Here is a 7,815-nt window from a genome sequence, read left to right as displayed (position 1 = left end):
GTCGTGTTTTGTGTTGGTGGTAGTGGGGCATGTTGTGTTGGTAGTGCGGCTGTCGTTGTTGTTGTGTTGGGGTAGTGGGCATGTTGTGTTGGCTTTGGTAGTTGGCCTTCGTGATTGTTGTTGTTTGGGTAGTGGGCCTGTCGTGTTGTCTGTGTTGGCGGGTAGCGGGCCTGTCGTGTTGTATGTGTTGGTCAGTGGGCATGTGTGTTGGGTAAGTGAGCCTGTCATGTGTTGTGTTGGGTCAGTGGGCATTGTTGTGTTCGGGGGTAGTGGCCTTGTCGGTGTTGATTAAAGTGTTGGCTAGCGGTAGTGGGCAATGTTGTGTTGGGTGGTAGCGGCCTGTCGAGTGTAAGTGTTGGGGGTAGTGGGCTGTGTGTTGAGGGTAATAGGCCTGTCCGTGTATGTTGTGTTGGGTATGGGCATGTTGTGTTGGGGTAGTGGTCCTGTCATGTTGTTGTTTGTTGGGGTTAGTGCGGCTGTCGTTGTTGTTTGTGTTGGGTATGTGGGCATGTTGTGTTGGGGGGTGGGCCCTGTTCATGTTTGTGTGTTGGGTCGGTATGGGGCCTTTGTCGTGTTGTTTGATGTCTGGAGTGGATTTGTTGTGTTTGGGAGGTAGTGGGCCTGTTCGTAGTTGTCTGTGTTGGGTACGTGGGCCATGTCGTGTTGTTGTGTTGGGTGTGGATTCATGTTGTTTTGATGTGGGGTAGATGGGCCTGTCATGTGTTGTGTATGGAGCAGGTAGATGGCCTGATCATGGTTGTGTTTGTGAGGTAGCGGGTCCTGTTCGTGTGTGTTGTGTCTTGGTAGTGGGAGCCTGTCGTGTCTGTTGAGTGTTTGGGTAGCGGCGGCCTGCTCATTGTTTGTGTTGGACGGGTAGGGACCTGTCGGTGGTTTGTTGTGTTTGGGTGATAGGGGGCCTGTCGTGTTTGTTTCGTTGCGTGCGGTAGTGGCCTGGCATTGTTGTTTGTGTTGGCGGTAGTGGGCTGTGCATGTTGTTGTGTTGGGGTTTTGCGGGCCTGTCGGGTGTTGTTGTGTGGTAGTGGGCCTGTCGTGTTTTGTGTTGCGGGTAGCGCGTGCCTGTCATGTTGTGTAGTTGGACGGTAGCGGGCCTGTCGTGTTGGTTGTTTGGTAGGCCTGTCGTGTTGTCTGTGTGGGGATAGCGGCATGCGTGTTGTTGTGGCTATGGCGGTACGTGGGCATGTCTGTGTTGCGGGTAGTGAGTCTGTCGTGTAATGTTGTGTTGGGTAGGTGGCATGTCGTTGGGTAGTGGCCTTGGCTCACAAGATTTAGTTTTGTGTTTAGAGCTGTAAGCATTTACTTATCTAAGGTGGGCACACTATGCCTTAGCTTGTTCGCAGACGTATCAGAACAGCAGTAGTGGTAGTGGTCCTGTCTTGTTCCCAAGTCCATAGATGTTGGGTCAAGAATGAACCGGCATGTTGTAGTGAGGAGGTAGGGGATCTGTCGCTTTTTGTGTTTGGTACGTGGGCACTGTATGTGTTATGGTAGGTAGTAGGGCCTGTCGTGTTGTTGTGTTGGGGTAGTGGGCCTGTCCGTGTTGTATGTGTTGGCTTGCTAGCCGGGCCTGTCGTGTTTGTATGCTGGTCTGGGGTAGTGGGCAGTTGTGTTGGGTAGTGGGCCTTGTCATGTGTTGTGTTGGGTCAGTGGGCATGTTGTGTTGGGGTTAGTGGGGCCTGCGTGTTGTTGTGTTGGGGTAGGGCATGTTTGGTTGGCGGTAGCGGGCCTGTCGTGTTGTTTGGTTGTACTGTCACCTTGCTGGGCATGGTGTTGGTGAGTCGTAGTGGGCCTGTCGTGTTGTTGCTGTTAGGACGGTCAGTGGGCACTGTTGTTTGGGGTAGTGGCCCTGTCATGTTGTTGCCACTGTCTGGGCGTAGTGGGACTACTGTGCGCTGTTGGTTTGTGTTGGGTAAGTGCGGGCATGTTGTTGTGGGGTAGTGGGCCTCGTCATGTTTGTGTGTTGGCGGTAGTGGGCATGATGGCATCGTGGGATCAGTGGGCCGTGTCATTGTTGTTGGCTTAGGAGGTAGTGTGTGCGTATGGATTGATAGTGGACGAAGTACGCGTGCGGCCTGTACACGTGTTTTCGTTGGTGGTTTATAGGCAACAGTAGTGGCCATCCAGTAACAAAGACACAAATTGTGTTGGGCGAACAGGAACATAATGAAGGCCCTCCGCCGCCACACTGTCACTCGCGATCTGTTGTAGTTGGGTAGTGGCATCTCTGATCGTTTTGTGCTTTGAGAGGGGCATCAGTTTGTTGGAAGATAGTGGGACCACCAACCGTCATGTTTGTCGTCTAGAGCGTAGTAGCCAGGCTCAACCCAACCGTCAGTTGTTGTGCTCTGCGGACCCAGATAAGTGCCGGCCATGTGTTTGGAACTACTAGACCCAGGGTAGTGGGGCCTCACGTGTGTGATCATTGTTACTGTCGTTGGGGTAGTTGCCCTCGTAACGTGTTGGTAGTTGGGTAGTGGGGCATGTGTGTTGGGTATGGGCCTGCATGTTGTTGTGTTGCAGCCACCGGTACCGTCAAGCCGCGCAGTTGTGTTGCCTAACCGAGTAGAGTGAAGGCCCCTGCTCATCCGATGTTCGGTCTGGGTAAAAGAGAGTTAGGTGCGGATTTGTGTTGGAGCACAGCCAACGAGTAGTGGGCGCTGTTGTGCGAAGGACAGCAAGACTGGTAGGATAAGTAGGGGTTAGAGTTGGCCGGTGGCCACTAGCGACTACTGCAGGGCTGAGAAGCAAAGCAGGGGTCATCTGTCTCGTCAGTGAAAGTAGTTACAGTTGAACTTACTGAATGACTAAGCTAGCAATAACTGAGCTCTGGCTTCTGACACGAGCTGATAACAGATTTACTCCGCTGAAATACCGCTGGCGACTAACCACAACTGCGCTCCACTGTCATCGCCCTCCTCTGCGAACCCCCACAAAACCTCCGCGCCCAACCCCAAACTTCTACCCTGCTACCAGAGCAAAACTAAAATTAAACCCCAGTCAAGAGAATAAGCACACAAACTCTCCATGATTGTTAAGAACATCACTACCATTTTCAATAGGCCAAGTTTAAAACCCTTGTTAGAGCCCAAGACCATAGGCTTTCTTATACCGCCAGGTCTCTCTAAGTTGAAACCTGGACCATTCTCTGTCTTTCTATCCTGCTACGACCAGACACCACACAGGCCAACAGAAAACACACTTCTGTTTCGGCCCTCGAAGTCACACACCCACCGTTCCCTGTCATTAGCTGAGCGTTCACTCAGCATGGCCACACGATCCGCAAATTAAGACCACTACGTGTACTGACGTGTGAGCATCTGACAAAAAAAGAACCACCTCTGTAGTTCCAAGCGTGTGTCTTGCATGTCTTGAACAAACCCATGCGGTCTGAACAAAATAAAGCACCCAGACCGCAACCCGCCAAAACGCCTCTCCTATGCCAATTGCATGAACCAAGGTCGCACCATCCTAGCAAGACTTGGAACCAGTAATAGCACATTCCATACAATTTCCCTCAATTACACCAAACGTGCATACTCTAGCCAAACCGTCCCACCCAATTCAGCCGCGACACCTGTTGACCACAACACAGTGAGACCCGTAGATGACATTAGCCCACAGGTGCTGGCTCTCCCACTAAGTGCTAGAGACCAACTACTGTCACCCAGGACACGATGCTTCTGATCTCCCACTACTGTCACCCAGGACACGATGCTTCTGATCTCCCACTACTGTCACCCAGGACACAGGGAGTACCGAGACAGTAGGCTGCAGAATGCACACGGACACAAACCAACCACAGGTGCTCAAACAAGAGCACTGGTTCTAAGATAGGTTATTTATACACATGGGTGTTTACAGAAGGAGTTAGCTGTCAGTTTAACAGTTCCAGGATCTGTCTTGTATAGTGTTCTGTTGTCTCAGGCTCTGCCAGTGGTTGCAGTAGTATTGCCCTCTCTGCATACCAGGGCTTGGTGCTGCTGAATCAGTGTAACCAGTGACCACACCGTTGGACTAACACTGATCATTATGCCAAGACGTTATGTCAAAGCTGGCATGGCCATTGTTCTTATTGTTCTATTCTACCAGATCTATTCAACACTGTTTTCAAAGGAAGACTATCTCTACCACTCAGTGGGGCCCAGCCAATAACAATGGCTAGAGCTTTGTACTGTTGTGTTGGGGTAGTGGGCCTGTCGTGTTGTTGCGTTGGGGTAGTGGGCCTGTCGTGTTGTTGTGGTTGGCGTTGGATGGTAGTGGGAGGCCCTGTTCGTGTTTGTTTTGGTTGGGGTACGTGGGCCCTTTGTTTGTTGTAGGTGGGCGCTTTTGTGTTGTTGTAGTGGCCTTTGTGGTTGTTGTGTTGGGGTAGTGGCCTGTTGTGTTGTGTTGTGTGTGGCGTAGTGGGCCTGTTTGTGTTGGGGTTATGGGTTGTTGTTGTTTGCATTGGGGTAGTGGGCCTGGTCTGTGTTGTTGCGTTGGGGTAGTGGGCCTGTCGTGTTGTTGTGTTGGGTAGTGGGCTCTTTTGTGTTGTTGTAGGTGGGCCTTTGTGTTTGTTGTAGTGGGCCTTTTGGTGTTGTTGTGTTTGGGTAGTGGGCTTTGTGTTTGTTGCGTTGGGGTATGGGCTGTCGTGTTGTTTGCGTTGGGGTAGTGGGCCTTTTGTGGTTGTGTGTAGTGGGCCTTTTGTGTTGTTGTAAGTGGGCCTTTTGTGTTTGTTTGTTAGTGGGCCTTTTGTGTTGTTGTGTTGGGGTAGTGGGCCTGTTGTTGTTGTTGTGTGTTGGCGTAGTTGGCTGTTTGTTATGGGGGCTTTGTTTCGTGTTTGTTTGTTCATTGGGTAGTGGGCCTGTCGGTGTTGTTTGGCGTTGGGGTAGTGGGCCTGTCGTGTTGTTGGTTGGGGTAGTGGGGCCTTTTGTGTTGTTGTAGTGGGCTTTTTGTTGTTTTGGTAGGTGGCCTTTTGTGTGCTGTTTTGTTGGGGTACGTGGGCTGTTTGTGTTTGTTGTGTGTTGGGGTATGTCGGGGACCTGTTGTTGTTGGGGTAGTGGGTCCTGTCTGGTTGGGGTAGTGGGCCTGTGTGTGTTGTGTTGGGGTAGTGGGCATGTTGTGTTGGGGTAGTGGGTCCTGTCCATGTGTTGTGTTGGGGTTTAGTGGGCATGTGGTGGGTAGTGGGCCTGTGAGTTGTTGAGGTTGGGGTAGGGTGCCGGTGTTGTGTTGGGGTAGTTGGGCCTGCGTGTTGTTGGTTGAGGTGTGGCTGTGGTTGGGTAGTGGGCCTGTCCGTGGTTGTTGCTGTTGGGGTAGTGGGCCTGTCGTTGTTGTTGTGTTGGGGTAGCGGTGTGATGTTGTTGTTTGGGTGTGGCTATTTGTGTTGGGGTTAGTGGGCGCTGTATGTTGTTTTGATTGGGGTAGTTGCCTGTTTGTTGTGTTTGGGGTAGTGGGGCCTGTGTGTTGTTGTGTTGGGGACGTGTGTTCAGTGGACGATATCGTGCAAAGGGAGAGAAGAGGACCAAGGCGCAGCGGTGTGAAAAAATACATCTTTCTCTCTTATTTAAGAGAAGAAAAACTAACAAAACAAACAAATAGACGAACGTGAAGCTATAAATGACTAAGTGCAAAAACCGACGGGAAGCAAAACAAACGCGAAACAGTTCCGTGTGGCGCGAACATATACACAGACAGCAACAGGAGACAACCACCGCACAACCAAACAATGTGAAAAACACACTACCTTAATATGATTCTCAATCATCAGGAGATGAAGAACCACCTGCCTGTCTAATTGAAGAACCATATCAGGTACCCATAAACCAACATAGAAACACAAAACATAGACTGCCAACCGCAAACTCACGTCCTGACCAACTAACAACATACAAAAACTAACAGAAAACAGGTCTAGGAACGGTGCACCATAACCCCCCCCCCCCCTTAAGGTGGCGAAGACTCCGGGCGCACACCAGCACAAGTCATGTGGGAAGGGTCTGTGGTGGGCACTGAACCGACGGTGGTTGGCTTCAGTGCTTCCTCCCCCCCGTCTGGCGAGGTCCCACCCAGCCATAGTCAATCGCCAGCCGTTTATTAAATTCCCCTCCCAATGACCCACCCTTCCCAAGTACCGTGCTGCCACCTAAAGATATCATAGGCCTCAGTGCAGGACAAGGGGCTATAAGCACCGGACATTAGGGGCCAGCACCTGGGACGCGGGCAGCACGGGACATAAGGGGGGGGGGGGCATGGCACTCGGGGAAGAGGGGCAGCACGGGACGAAAGGAGCCAGCACCGGGAACCAAGGAGTGGAATCCCTGGCTGGCTGGCTGCTGTGCGGATCCTGGCTGGTGCTGCCTTTTCTGGCGGATCCTGGCTGGGCGCTGGCTCGTGGTCGGATCTGGCTGGGCTGGCTTCTGGTTGGAATCCTGGCGTGGCTGACGGCGTTTCTGGTCGGGATCGCTGGCGTGGCTTTGACGGCTTTCTGGCTTGGTCCATGTGCTGGCTGACGGCATTTTCTGGCTGGTTCATGGATGGCTGACGGGCTTCCTCTGGCTGGTCATGGCTGGCTGGTCGGCGTTCTGGAAGCTCCATGGCTGGCTGAAACGGGCTCCTTTCCTTTTGTTGGAACGCTCATGGGCTGGCTTGACGGCTTTCTGGACGGCACATGGGCTGGTCTGACGGCGTCTGACGCTCTATGGCTCCGCTGGACGGCTTCTTTGGCAGAATCCTGTCCTGGTTTTGGGCGGCTCTTGGGCAAGATCCTTGTCTGGTTGTGCGGCTTCTGGCAGGATACCTGGGTCTGGTTGGCGGCTCTGGTCAGATCCGGTCTGGTTGGCGGCTCTGTGCAGATCCTGTCTGTGTGTGGGCGGCTCTGGCAGATCCTGATCTTGGATGTCGTTGACGAATGGCTCTAGCGGCTTCGCTTGACTACGGAACGGGGCTCTGAGGTCTCCGGGGACAGAGACGGGCGGCTCTACATATAATGGATGGGACAAGAACGGATGGCTAGACGGCGCTGGACACAGACGGACTGGCTCAGACGGCAACTGGCCCATGAACGGATGGCTCAGACGGGCGCTGGGAGCGAATGGTCAGGAATGGCACTGGGCAGACGGATTGGCCTTCAGATGGCATGGGGCTAGAAGACGGATGGCTACAGAGATGGCAACACCTGGGCCCCCAGACGGATGGCTCTGGGCCGGATGAGGCGGCAACTGTAGGCTGGTGCGTGGTGGCCGGATAACTGGAGGCAAAATATACCGGGCTTGAGGGTGCAAAATCGCACATCAGGCACGAAGTTACGGGGAGAAGGAACAAGTGTGTAGCAGGGCTCTGGAGACGCTATGGAGGATGACAGGTGGCTTTAGTGCGGTGGTGCCGGAACTGGAGGCACCTGGGCTGAGACAGCGCAACGCACCAGGGGAGAAAGTGCGTGGATGAGGAACAGGGGGCCCCTCTGGGAGACGCACTGGGAAGGCCTGGTGCGTAGTGGTAAGGTCCGACTGGTGGTAAAAACTTTTACTGGCTGGGGGCGGGGAGGTTGGGCGCGCGGAAATACGCGGACTGTGCAAGGCGTACATTGGCTCCCTTGAGCACTGAGCCTGCCCGGCATCCTTAACTTGGTTGTATGCTCCCGCCCGGTCGCCCGATGCCAGTGGCGGGGAGGTGGAATTAAACCCGCACCGGGTGCCCTGTATGCGAACCAGGGCGAACCATGTCGTATAAGGCTGGTGCCATGTATGCCGGCCCGAGGGAGAACACACTGTGAGACCGACAGCTGGTTGAGCCGGGCTTCTATTGAATCCTGGCTCAAATGCC

Source organism: Salvelinus sp. IW2-2015, unplaced genomic scaffold (genome assembly GCF_002910315.2).
Source record: "Salvelinus sp. IW2-2015 unplaced genomic scaffold, ASM291031v2 Un_scaffold925, whole genome shotgun sequence".
Taxonomy (NCBI): Eukaryota; Metazoa; Chordata; class Actinopteri; order Salmoniformes; family Salmonidae; genus Salvelinus; species Salvelinus sp. IW2-2015.
Note: the sequence above shows the minus strand (reverse complement) of the source record.